This window comes from Bemisia tabaci, chromosome 6 (assembly GCF_918797505.1).
Source record: "Bemisia tabaci chromosome 6, PGI_BMITA_v3".
Taxonomy (NCBI): Eukaryota; Metazoa; Arthropoda; class Insecta; order Hemiptera; family Aleyrodidae; genus Bemisia; species Bemisia tabaci.
In genome coordinates, this window is record NC_092798.1 from 39,606,294 (window position 1) to 39,620,951 (window position 14,658).

Sequence of the window (14,658 nt, forward strand, 5' to 3'; positions counted from 1 at the left end):
ACTTTCATAGGCGGATCCAAAGGGACAAGTAACGAGACAGCTCTGATGAGGTCTAATTTAAATATTATTTATCTTTGGTTCATTTATTTTTTACCAAGTACGTTGTATAGACACACTGGAAAAAAGTCTCTAAGCACCGAATCTAAACTCTTGAAAAATTCGACGAGAAAAAATTTATCTTGATTCTTTCGGATATTTACTTTAATCGAGAGCCACGCGGCCGAGCCTCAAATTATAAGCGGATTTCTTTTTGATCGAAGCTAAAATGCGATTGAATCAAGAGTATTTTTTTTTTTCAATTTTTTGCAGAGTCTTGACTCTGGATCCAAGAGACTTTCTTTTCATTGCATGTGATTCTTACACGTGAATTTACGTACGTAACGAGACAGCTCTGATGAGGTCTGATTTAAACTTGATTTATCTTTGGTTCATTTATTTTTTACGAAGTACGTTGTATACACACTGGAAGAAAGTCTCTTGGCACCGAAGTCCAAACTCGTAAAAAATTTGACGAGAAAAATTTTCTCTTAATTTAATCGGATTTTTACTAGAATCGAGAGCAAGCGGCCAAGCCTCGTATTCTAAGCGGATTTCCATATGATCGAAGCAAAAATCCGATTGAATCAAAATTATTTTTCTCGTTAATGTTTAAGAGTCTCGACTCTGAATCCAAGAGACTTCGTTACCACTGCTGGGTGTCTACATGTACGGAATTTCCGGAAAGTTCAGAAATAGCACTGATTTTTTAAGAGCGGTCCGGAAGTACGGAAAAAGTGCGGAAATTCCGCAATAAGGTCCGGATTTTTTTTCGAAATTTTAAATTTTTGAAATTAGTCCAATTTCGTCAAATGGAGGTACTGAAAAAGTACGGAATTTTTCTGTCAGAGGAGGTGCTGAGTTTCTCTAAAATGTACTGAAAAAGTACTGTATAAGTACTTATTTTTGACCAGCCTGTTTTAGTAGACACCGTGCACTGCATGTGATTCTAGAGACGAGCCATCGTGTTGCATGCTCTGCACCAACATATTGACCCGCAAAAACCCGTTCAGGTCCGCAGACCCTCCGATTCTCCTGCGGGAAGCGCGTGTATCCGAGTGTATTGAACTATCCCTGCGACGCCTTTTTCCACATGAGCGACTCCAGCGGCGGCGGCACCAAAAGAAACCCATTAGTCAGTTCGGCGGCAAGATTAATGAACGACAGTTTTATCAGTCACCGGGAACTAAAAAGAGGGTCCGGGGCCGTCGGCGGCGTAGTGCGGTTTGCGGCCGAGCCGGGGGCCGGGAACTTTCCGCGCGCTAATTTACAGAGAGCCCCATTTTAATAACAACAAATTGCGGTATCGCTGCATCTTGATTGAAGTCGGCGAATTGAATTGCGCTCCCCGAAAAAGCCCACCTCTGAACCGGGGCTCAACAAGTTAAATTGATGATTAATACGTCGTCGAGGCAAATTACGCGAGGCGAATCGGGACTGCCGAGAATATTGCCGCACGAAGTTTTGAAGGGGCGGTCGAGGCGAGGAGTTGTGTCTCTCGCAGTTTTTTTTCGGTGATGGGTCAGTTTGGGTAATTACCAAGTTTGGACCTGATAATTTAATCTTTTGGGTTTGCTTCGAGATGCTTCGTCGTCTAAACGCAAAGTTTTTTGGTCAAACTTAGTGGATATATTGTCCTTTAGGAGAACTGAAAGTAAGTAACGAACCTAAGACGAGAAATGAGGAGAGGCCATGCTTAACTTTAGGCGACTCTAAGATATGAAAGATACAAAAGGATGTGATAAATTCAAAATTACTGAGAAGCGAGTCGTTCTTTTGCCAAGTACTGCGGCAAAATTGACCAGCACATTTCGATTTTTTACAAGAACGTAAGTTTTCAAATTTTGTCTAAAATTTTTCTATTTTATGCACGATCAGGAAAAAAAAGTAAACCTCAATAATTGAACGGTAGTTTGCAAAATAGAACCGACTTCTCCGACTCATTCATGGTAACTATCATCGTAAAAAGAGCACGCGGTTGTTGGATAATATGAACATTTTCAATTAATTGTGGAAGTATCTCAATTAATTGTGGTAATGTCCCAATAAAGCAGGTAACTAACCCAAATGTTGCGGCCCTACTCAACGTGAGTTGCGGTACTAGTTACCACAGTTAATTGGACATGTCTAATGTCCATATCATCCAACAAATTGGGATAGTTCCACAAGTTTACGGGATTACCCCTGTTACTTTTTTCCGTGCCCTCTGCTCTTATCTGCGTCGAAAAATAAGTGAAAAATATGTAATTTTTAAGAGGTGCAAAAAATTGGTTCTTTTGCCGTAACGCCTTTCAATTGGCTTTTTTTAGTGGAGATTGTATGAATTCCACCATGGAGATACAAGTCTCCAACACTGAGATACAAGTCTCCAACACTGGGAAAAAAACCCATTGGATCTAGAGTCCCCCAGCGTCTGATTCTGGTCTGGTAAACTAGTGGAGCGTGCCTTAGAGTAGAATTTAGATGGTTCTGTCTTTTATGGTGGTTTGATCATAAAATACATCAGTTCCTACACTGGAAAAAAAACACATTGGATCTAGAGTCCAGACTTTTAAAAACATCGACAAGAAAAAATACTCTTGATTCAATCAGATTTAAGCTTCAAATCAAGAACCAAACCTCTTAATTTGAGCGGATGTTTTTTTGATTTAAGCTTGAATCTGATTGAATCAAGAGTCCTTTTTCTTGTCAATGTTTTCAAAAGTCTGGACGCTAGATCCAATATGTTTTTTTTCCAGTGTATGTAATTTTTAAGATGTGCAAAAAAAAATTGTTCTGTTGGCGTAACGCCTTTCAATTGCCTTTTTTCAATGGAGATTTTATGAATTCCGCCATGGAGATACATGTTTCCCAACACGAACCGCAAACAGAAAGCGAATTCGCGCTCCCGGATTGCCGCTCTCCAACCGTGGAGCATGTGCTCTTATCATATAATTTGACTGTCACATAAACACCTCTAAACTCACTTCCGGAATCCCTGTTTTTTCCCTCCTCCGCGAAAGCGTAAGACGCCCATAAATAAAAATTTAAGACAGAAAAAACGAAACGACTCCGCCGCAATCCGTTCCACGGGCGAGCACCGCGCCGGGTGTAAATTCAAGTGAGCTGTTTCCACGACGCCACGACGCGAGCTCATTTTTTAATAACAGCCAACTCGAAAATCACGGCCGGCAAAACCACTCAACCCCACATCGAGATGAACCCCGTCGCCCGTATAACCCCATGTTTTCCAGAGCTCATTCGGGGATCGTGTTACGTCCCTACGATCGTCGGGCGACGAACTGTGTCCTTCCGTGTTGACTCCGTTTGTTTGCACTTTTCCCGTCGCCTCGTTATCCGCCGCAGTTTTAAAAGATTATAATTTCGACCCGAGGGGGTGGGGGGTTGGGGGGTTATAAAGTTGTTGCGCCGAAGTCGCCCGCTTTTAACTCCGCCACCGCGCCTGTCTCACTAATTTGCCCTGAGGTCTTATTTATTTTCTTTTTATTTTTGCCCCCATCGCTTTCCGCCCCTCGTCGCGAGGAGTGTATCTTTTTCAACTCGCCGCAACTTTTTTTTTCTTTTTTTCTCTTTTACGGGCAACGCCGAGTCGAGCCACTCATCAATCAATCAGCGCGTTCTTTACTTGTCAATACTTTCCGCTACGACTTACCAACCCCTGTCCCCGGCCGGGGACAGGGGTTGGTAAGGGGTGGAAAGGACCCACTTTTTGATGATGATTTACTTTAATTCGTCTCGTCGCTGAAACCGAAGTCCGTACGTTTCCGCTCGTGTTTCCTCGCTCTTCTTACGTAAGGACATATCTCAATCTCTGCATGAGCCCCCGAAAGCATTGATTTTCATGTAGGACAGGGCTCACGTGAGAATTAAGATACGCCCTTGCGGAGGAGCGAGGGTTTGAGGGATGATGTGAGTTGGAAGTTTCCTTTTCGGAGTTGCAGCCCCTGCACCGGCCGGGCTCGGGTAAAGTTTCTTCGCGTTCGGTTGCGGGGGTTGTTCTTTTTCTTTTTTTGATTTCGTTTCGTTTCGAGCGAGTACTGGCGTATTTTAGCTGACGCGGTCGGATTAGCGGAGAGTGAGCAGGCGGAGCGTGAAAATTTGAAGAGCTGTTATTTGAGGGGGATTGACGGTCGATTAGCCGTGTTTTCCTCCGACCGTATGAAGGCATTATCACTCTGTTATTGACTTTCATTGAGCAGATTTCGCCGAGCACCGCCCGCCCCTCGGATCAAGATGTAATGATGATGACGTACCTATCGATGGAGTCTATCTCGTGTAAGGCGAGTTTTAGCCCTTGGCTAAAATTTTTTCCGCGTTTTTTGATAGGACCTATCAGTTCTGCAACGCTGCTTTAAATGCAAAATTTCTGATTATTATCTTGAAAGAAGAAGTAGAACATTTTCGAATTTTTTCACGAGCTGATCGAATTTCACCGCCTGCCCCTAGGATCAAAATATAATTATGATGACGTATCAACCGGTAAAGTATATCTCGTGTAATGCAAGTTTTAGCCCTTGGCTAAAATTTTTTCTGTATTTTTTGATAGGAACTATCAGCTCTACAACGCTGCTTCTGTCGCAAAACTTCTAATCATTATTTTGAAAGGAAAAGTAGAATTTATTTTTCCTTTAAAATTTTATCACGAGCTGATTGCGGTTCATCGTGCTCTTCGGATAAAGATGTAATGATAATGATATATCTATTGATGAAGTCTATCTCATTTAAGACAAGTTTTTTAGCCTTCAGCTTATATCTCCACTGCGTTTTTTGATAGGAAGGATCAACTCTTAAATACTGCTTTGATCGCAAAACGTCTAATTAATATCTTGAAAAAAGAAGTAGAATATTATTCAAATTTTATCACGAGCTGATTGCGGTTCATCGCCTGGCCTTCGGGTCAAGATGTAATGATGATGATGTTTCTATCGATGAAGTCTATCTCGTGAGAGGCAAGTTTTTTTAAGCCCTTGTCTAAAATGTTTGCTGCGTTTTTAAGTTTTAGCTCTAAAATGCTGCCTTCGCGAAACTTCTTATTATTATCCTGAAATAAAAGTCGAATATTCTTTAAGTGTTATCACGAGCTGCTTATCGTTTAGACAAAGTGCTGATGATTTTGCCAACGTGGGCTAAATTTCAGTGTAAAATTGATACTTTCAAAAACTGCACAAAATTGCACGAGGTTTCTTATATTCTATGGTTCGGGAAAACTTTGAGACTTTTTTAGAGAAATTTTACCTTTTCGGTGTTTTCCAATTGCTTCATCTTCCAAATTGTTTCGTCGGGTATCAGTGCAAAATTTTGTTCCAGAAATAGTTCCAAATATTTTTAGGATCACGCACCTTCTCAAATGGTACCTCGAAGAAGAAAAATGATACCATTTGTAAAATAATTGTTAGAGACTTAGGATCTCCAACTTTTTCCGGCTATTTTCCTAAGCATGGCCAATTACATTGGCGAAAATTTCATATAACAGGAAATTTGCAACGAAGCAAGTTCTTGTAATTCTTTTTTCCATTCATCGTTTCTACACCCATGAAATTACATTATATTCGCTTATGATCTCCTGCAGTCGAATTAGCGTAAAATACGAGATATTTAGCGCCAGTAAAAGTACTCACCGACTGTCACATTTTTTACGGGACTCTAACGCTGTCATTTTTTTATACATCACGCGAAATACGATCGAATCAAGCAAGGGATACGAAATAAAACCCCTGACCCGCTCGCCCTCACCCCCAAAAGGAACGGTGATCAAAACCTAATACAGCTAATAAACCCAACAACCTTTTAATTTTAGTGCATTTTTACGCTTGCGAACAATTCAGCGCAACGAGAGTAGCCCTCAGGGTTGCCAACTGATCGTGATTCTCCCCACGCGTTCGTTCGAAGGAAAAATCGCGAAGTCAACCGAGAGATCTCACGACATCGCGAATTTCGCACCGATTTTAACACGGCTCGTAACGCTATTATCGCGAATTATTTACGAACAGCAGGTTGAGCGCGCGAATAAAACCGCGCAACATGGAAAATCAATAAAATTTATATCGACTCATTTTTCGGACGTAAAAAAATTCCCGCGCGCGAGTAGCTGTACGGAGTATCGCTGAGCTACACGGGTAGTACAGAGCACTCGATGACTCGACCCGTAAAAGCATCGTTAGAACACTATTCGGGGCCGTTTATAAACTTGCAACACGTTTTTAGACTGCGTAACACCGGTCATAAATGGCGCGCATTATTCATAATTTGTCGGACAATGTTTTCGCCCCCTGCATTAGCTTGTACTCGGGGGCTTCGCCGCTGCGCCCGCATTTAAATGATTTACACGACGTTAACCTTTGATTAACACTTTCTCGCCAGAGGTAACCTGAAACGGATCCAAAATTGGCACGGATATGCGGCCGTGAACTGCCGTACTGAAACGAGGCTCTTAAGTGGAATCACATGGGAAAAAAGACTGATAATGGTACTTGATTGTCCCAGTTTATTCACTCCTTGGTTGTGTTCGTGAGGTACGATCATTGAAATTGATAGACAAAGCTGTAGACAAAGAGGACGATCTGAAAATAGCGATCCTGTTGGTGGGAGCGAGTGGTTGTAATTGACAAAAGAGGTAAGTAATTGACTAACTAACAGCAATCCGCGAGAAACCCTGTAGTTAGTCCACCATTCATCCCTCTTAGTCTATGACAACCACTGGTTTCAAACCAATAGAATCGCTCCGAACTCCCTATGTCTTCCCTGTCTATAGCTTTGTCTATCAAGTTCAATGATCAGCCTACCGTTTTACATATTCCTTAGGTTTAGTGGCTAGTGTCAAATTTCTGACGGTGTTATTAGTCTGATAGATTTGGGACTTATTGTTAGACTCTCAACATATTGCATCAGTTGAAGACGCCTTAGAAATCGGAAAAAAGAGAAGCAGAGAAAATGAGAAGAAGAAAGGAAGGAAGATAGAACCGGAGAAGTGAAGAAGAGGAAGAAAAGGAGACGTGGTACAAAGTAGAAGAGGAAGGAGCAGAAGAATTCCTTTTTCTTTGTGTTTACTTCCTCTCCTTTTTCTTGTTTCTCCTATTCCGCTGCGGGTCCATGAGACCCGAGTCTACTCAAGTTGGATGGATCATGCGTTTGGTACTGCTTTTAAATGGATGATGCAGTTTCCTTTCCAATTTGTGTCAAATGCTTTCCGACGACGTCAGGATATAGAGACCTAATCTGCAGATTTGTAATGATAAAAGGGACAAGAGCATTTCAGCCCATTTGACCCTTGCAAGTCCAAAAATTTACCGAGATTCAATGTTTGAAAGCCTCTTTACCTTTTCGTTGTAACACATTGCAAATCACCATGTTCTGCAAGTCGAAGCAGAACTTTCGAATGTGTTTTCAGGATAATTTCCGAATTTTTAAACGTCCTTACCTGAAAAAGAAAAAAACAAACACAAATTATTTATATTAAGTAAAACTTTTAATTTACACTGCGTATTCAAATATTCATGATAACACCATTTTGAAACTTTAGTCATCTACTCACTACACTAAAATTGTTGAAAGTTAACTTTTTTTAGTGACTCACCAATTAAATTGTGGAAAGTGGAAAGTTTTCAACATTTAAATGTTCGGAAATCAGTTATTAAAAAAAAAACAAAAAACTGATGAAAATTTGCAAAATCATGCCACATGAAAAAAATTCAATTTTTAAAAACCCCCCAAAACATTCTTCTAGATTTGTAACGCTGTGCCACAGAGAGCTAAAATCAAAATCATTTGATTTTTCAAAATTGTATTCCTCTTAAAAAAGAGGATGCATAGATAAAAAGAGGGAGGACAGGGGGTGGGAGTTCCAATGAAAAAAGGAAAAGCTCATAAAAAAAGGAGAAAGCTGAGAGAAACGCGGCGAGTCGGCGTCATTATCCACGCGGAGGCCGGAGAGAGCGGCCACTTTCAATCCGCATTATGAAATTATCATCGGGGAACACGCAGGATTCAAAACAACCACCATAAGTGCTTATCTTTGTTTTCTGTCCCCGAGCCCCCCTGCCCCCCGCCCCTCCCCGCGGAGGCTTGCCAACCTGCTGAGCACCCTTTTTTCATTTGTATGCTCGCGAGTACTCCTTGTTATTCCTGCAGCTTTAATAGCCCTCCCCTCCGCCCCCGCCCCCCCTGCGCCTCTCAAGATTCGACGTAGCTCAGCCCTCTTCTCGACTCTTTTTCATACCCTCCGAGCCCCCTGTCACCATTATCCTTTCAGGTTGTCAAGTTTCCTCTGTTTATTTTTTCGTTATTTTTATACATCGTCCTTTCCCTCGCGGAAAAACGTAACTGCATTTCAATGTTGCCGAATTTCGCCTCGCAGCTTGCAGTTCTACCCGAAGAATCTTTAGCAGCTTTAACTGAACATTTTCCTAATTTTTTTCTGATTCCTTGTTAAAATGGCAAATGTGGGACAAAAATTGCGCAGATACACTCTTGTAAAATATTGAATTGTTTGAGTCAATTTTGCGACCTTTCAATGGAGTTACGCTTCTTTGACCGGAAAACGATGATAGGGTTGCGGGCGTGCATCTAGCGGCTTTGTTTTTCAAAAAAATGGCGAAAAGTATCAAACTTCGATAAATCGATCCACTTTGAGGTCTCGATAGATTTCGATGAATCGGGGACCGATAAGAGGATGTCGATGGTATACCATGTGGTAGTTCCGGCGCGACCTTGACTCCTGGAGTCCCCTGAATTTGTTCTCTTTTCTCTCTCTTTTTTAATCTGTTCTTATTTCTAATCTCCATTTGTTCTTTTCTACCTTTTTCCTTTCTTTTTCAATTTTGTCAACTTATGTATTGTAATGACTTGAAGTCTTTGTAATTACTTACGTATTCTTTTCTTCTCTGATAATAAAGGTCGCTTTAATAAAAAAAAATTACATTTTCGTCCTTTTTTTGGTATTTTTAATTTTAATCCTAGACATCTGCGGCACCATTTACGTGTACTATAAGACATCGGATGAACTGCCGAACTTGATGTAAGAACGGTCCTGTGGGTGGTTAGAAATCCACACCCATAAGTTCACTAAACTCTCAAAATTTAAACCTGTTTATCCACCTTACGTCACGCTTTAAAGATATTTACCAATTTAATTGTCAGGCTTGTTTGTAAGCAGAAATAGGGAAATTCACGAGTTGTACGTGTTCAGTGCGCAGTTTTTATCTCGTAGCCATGGCAACTGTGCTGACTGTTTGACTTTACCTCTGCATGGAGCACACGACTAATTACAGAAATGGACTCTCCCATTAGGTGACGGTAGCTGGCTATAATGGCCTCAATTGTTTGAGCTTTTTCCAAGCTTCAAGGTGCATTTTCCATAAAACTGGTGTCACCGTCATGTTTTCCCCCAAAATCTGAGTTCGGTGCAAAGTACATCTTATAAACCGAGATTTTGACATGACATCATAGCCGGTGGTGCCTCATTCAGTAAAAAACGAAATACCTCCTATTTATGGGAAAACTTATTTTGAGTAATTGTTCGCTTTTAAAACTACGCTGTTTGGATCAATACTATGAAGTGATCTTGATTTATCAGGACTATATAGTTGCTGAGTACGATTAATTCTGTTTTTACAGATTTGAGCACCATTGCTTTGACGCCATATCAAAATATGTGTTTCTAATTTTAAAGGTGAATCGTACTCAACTCTCGTTTACTAAATCGTCAAGCTTGGGCGTTTTCGTAAATCGTGATTACCATCTGCTGAAACGTATTAATGGGTACTTTTTATGGAACTTCCTCCGCCTTCAATTTTTAATGTAGGCAAAAAAAGCAACATCAGTGCAGCAATATAGTTATCAATTCCACTGCTATCGTGCGTTATCCACGAAGCTTGCTTTGCATTGGATATCAACGAGCTCCAACCCTACGAATTCGATGTTAGCAATGATCCTCTATTCAATTATTCATGCTGGATAATGAAATGTGAGCAACAATTGGAGAGATATGAGTTATGCTCAAGGAGGTGAAATTTTCATTTTTAAAGTAAATTTTGAGTTTTAGATCAAAAACTTTGTAACGTCCTGCAGCTTAGAATAAGTTAAGGGTGTTTTTTTCCTGTTACTAGAGGCTTGTTTTATTTTCTACCTATTAACGGTCATGTTACCAGACCACATCTCTCGTTTCCGGTGTATACAAATCTCCGCTCCCGTTTTATTATTTTTGATGAAGAATAAATCAATATCATTCCTTGAAGTTTTAAAAGAGTTTTCTCCGCACAGAGAAGTAAACTCACGGAAAATGGTAGTCACTTTTTTGTAAAAGAAAATTGTCAATGTTAATACATTAAGGTGCACATTGACACTAGTTGTATCTCGCGATAGTGCTTGCTCTAGTGCAAACTGCCTCCGGCATTTTTGATGATTTTTTCTGGATGAGGCTGTATGGACCGCGTTTAACAGAAAGGAACCAAGCCACATTTACTGCCAAATTTAACTAAGCAAGTCAGTTTTTTACGAGAGAACGTTTGTGCGGAATCCTTTGAAAATTTTAAGGAATTTGTTTCGTACTATGGAGAAAGTTCACTGAAATTTGAACGAAAATCCGCCCAACCGTTTCACGTAAAAGATTAATTCACCCAATTAAATTTGGCAATAGCTGATGTGGCTTGGTTCCTTTCTGTTTAACGCGGACCTTATGCAGAAAACTCTCTGCTTTGGCACCGTCGGGTCCTCTTCCTCCTCTTCCATCCACTGACAATTTTTCCGGCTACCACTCGTTGCTTCCATTTTCTCAGAGCCATCCGGGCGCTGACTCGATGCTTAGACACTTATCGACTTCTCAAGAGGCAGGGGCGGGGGTGGGGGCGGTGGAGGCAACTAGGCTGCTAATTGAAGACGTGAGATGCAAAATAGTCGAGGTCCCCGCCGGTGCGGTAGTCAGGTGAATCTCCAATGAGCCCTGCCTTTTTTCCGTAAGAAATCCGAGCCAACGTTCCTTACGTTCGCTATCGAGACTTGGAAAGGCATTTCCCGGCGTGTAACGGGATAACTGCCGCGCCAAGCAGTAGCGAGGCGTGAATGATCGATTTATCGATATTTCCCCATTTGAGCTGTGGTGAAGATTCGATTATCAGGGTCTTCGCTGCGAACACCCTAATAATCGATCCTTTTCTATTGGTTTAAATGGCAGATCAATCGATGTATCGCAAAGCACGCCACGCCACCGGTGCCAAGTAAAAACGCCGTATGAGCATTCGAATGTTGCCAAATTTCCTCTCGGAAACTAATTATTCTTGAAGAAAGTTATGAATACATCTCCTTGAAATTTTCAGACTTTTTAAATTTCGACGTCCTAAGAATTTGGAGAAGAAATATTCATAAATTTCCCCAGAAATTCGTGTTATGTCTAAGGAAAATTGGCATCGGCTGGTGGCCCATGCGGCATTCTTACTCAGCGCGGCAAATTAGAATAACGTCGCCATGTTGGTTTTTCGGCCATGGAAAATCAACAAGAGACTGTTCCAACAAGAGGCATACCTACGTATGGTAGGAGACTTTATTATGGATTATGTTCCCAGACAATTTTAAAAGTGGGGAGCGATCAAATTCTCTATTAATTATGCTTATGCGTAAGAATTGAGAAAAGTAAGTCAGCAAAAGGCATTTTTATGACAACAGTCGTATAATTTTGAAAATCATATAAATTAGAAGGATATTAAATTTTCTGTCACCAGAACACTAGTAAAAATTCATCAAGCTCTTTCCAAAAAATTATGGCAATAATAGAAGTTGTATCAGAAAATTGAAATCATGAAGTTTTTTTGCGAAAAGTAAATTGTATTAGAACAAAATGGCAAAATGCTACATGAAAATACGGCGTTTTGCTTTACAGGACCGTGCAGTATTCCAAGGAACTCCATCCATTACCGAGAGGACAGTTTTCACGCTTTTGCGAAACTTCAAAAAAGGTTCCGGATCTCATACGTGTAATATCCCTGCAATACGCAATAACATCCATCGCTTTTTCCGCGTATGAGAGCATCGATTTCACTGCACTCCGGCTCGCAGACTCGAAACGCGCTCGAAAAACCATAAATGAGCATCCATAAATGATGAATCGGCAGGAGTCGGGGAACTCGGGCGAATTTCATCAAAGCACCTCAAGATAAAGGTAGTATTTGTACACGGGAAGTTCCTGATCCCCCGAGAGTCCTGAAAGGTCTTGTCCATGCACCGAACTTTTCGCCAACTTGTTCTAATGCAGCTAAAACTTGTTCGATCAACAATACGTTTAAAAGTTGCGTCAAAGCGGACTGTCGCATCTCGGAGCTACTCCCAACTGCCCCCCGAGGAATCTTTTCACGGATAAAGCTGTGACAACTCGAATTGCCCGAGCCCTCTGTTAACCCCTCATTTCATTGACTCGTGATAAAAATATCTCTTTCGAATCAGTTTTGTTAACATACTTAAGAATACCTCCTTCTGTGCGGCTCACACCGTGCACTGGAAAAAAAACAAAACACTTTGGATCTAGAGTCCAGACTCTCGAAAACATTGACAAGAAAAAATACTCTTGATTCAATCGGATTTATGCTTGAATCAAAACAAATCCGCTCAAATTAAGAGGCTTGGTTCTTGATTTAAGCAAAATTCCGATTGAATCAAGAGTATTTTTTCTTGTCGATGTTTTTAAGAGTCTGGACTCTAGATCCAATCGATCCAATGTGTTTTTTTCCAGTGTGTATAAATAAAATGACGTAAGGTACAGCAGCCCCATATTTGACATTCGGACCGAGTTAAGCAGAAAGGAACCAAGTCACATCAACCATTGCCTTTAATTGGGCAATTTAATTTTCTGTATGAAACCGGTTGCACGGATCATTGTACAAACTGTTAATTTTCTGCCTTGTGCGAATAAGGAAATTTCTTAGCATTTTCGAAGGAATCCGCACAAGCGTTCCCTTGTAAAAAATTAAATTGCCCAATTAAATTTGTCAATAGCTGATGTGGCTCGACTACTTTCTGCTAAACGCTGTTCATTTTGTAATTGTCTAGTAGGAGAAGAGATTAAGGTGATATGGAGCTTTGTAATCAGGCTGCATTTTGCAGTTTTGACCTACAATATCCTGCTCATTTCAGAAACGACGCCCGTGCCGTTCTTTTCTCAATGCACTTGAGTGTTTTTACAAGTGGGTCAGAGATTGTATAGTTTCTAATTGCAAAATGTAGTCCAGTCGGTCATCTGCGTCGTTTTTGCGACCGAAATAGCCGGTTTGTGGGCCGAATAATCGCCTGCTTACGACCGACCAGTGGGGAGGTGCCCTAGCCAATCAACTATTCAGCCCGTAAGCGACTCTCGCGGTCACCGAAACGACACAGCCGACCAAGCGCATAGCTCTATTTTACATTAGTCTTGTCTAATCCACCAGGAAAACACTAAATGTCAACGGTCAGGCTGCGGGTCGCCCTGGGAACAATCTGCGCTGTAATTATGCGAGTAATAAGCTCCTCATAATTTAGAGGTTATTCGGAGAGAGTTCAAAGGTATTGTGCGGCTTGTTAGGCGATAATGGTTAAAAAATAAAACGAGGAAGAAAATTGAATCAGTGAGAAAGAAAACACACCAACTCGATAACTCAAAAATGCTCAATTTTCATTAAAAAGAGTCAGTTTTCATAAAGGTCATTGAAGTTAACGCATCTGTTCCAACTTGGACCTTTCAAGTGTCTTAAAGTACTTGTCTTTCGAAGCCAAAAATCTTTCTCTTATGCTATTTTCTTCAACTACTTTGCAGTTTTGCCTGTGTCTTGATTATTTTAATTTTTTCGAGTTGGTGTGTTTTCGGACTCACTGATTCCACTAGGCACGGAAAAGAAGTTTTAGGGGTTATCTCCCAAAATTAAGGTATACTGTCCCAATTTGTTGGACGATTTGGACGTTTCCAACTAATTATGGTAGCACCGCAACACGAGAAGGGGTAGTGCCGCAACATTTCCACACCAAGTCCGTAACCACGTATCTCGGTTTGCAACGTCGCAGACTTCCTGTCATACTTCATTTTTTAAACGGAAAACCATGCAACGGTAATTTTTTAAAATTGCCGTGATTTTCATTCTCTGCGCGAAGAAAACTCTGTGAAAACTTCAAGGAATGATGGTAATTTGTTCTCTTTTAAAAAAAATATTATGGAGGCGGCGATTTTCAAACACCGGTAATGAGATACGTGGTTGCGGACTTGAGCCGTCGATTTGGGTTAGCAACCTAATTTATAGGGATACTACCAAGATTAATTTGAAATGTCCAAATCATCCAACAACGGTAATGTAGCATCGGGTCCATGATCACTTATTTAATGTTAGGTTGCTCATCACGTCCAAGATCTTGGACTCCATGCTCACTTTGATGAGGGATAATTTTTTAGAAAAATCAAAGTGAGCATAGCGTCCAAAATTGTGGGATGCAGGTATTCTCTGACAACACACGAGCATAAGGTCCAAAAGTTCATTTAGACAATTTTTGTGAAATAAAGACGAAAAAATGTGTTTTCGTAACACATTATGCATTAGTTTTGTTAGGTTGAGTTAGGTTAGGTTAGGTTAGGTTAGGTTAGGTTAGGTTAGGTTAGGTTAGTTCAAGCTAGATTTG

General features: G+C 40.8%; 1 protein-coding gene across 1 annotated transcript in view; it reads right to left on the reverse strand.

Annotated features, from left to right (window-relative positions):
- The window catches only part of LOC109036963 (glutamate receptor 1), a 567,301-nt gene that overhangs the window by 457,221 nt on the left and 95,422 nt on the right, over positions 1-14,658 (reverse strand). The gene's annotated exons all lie outside the window — the stretch shown is intronic.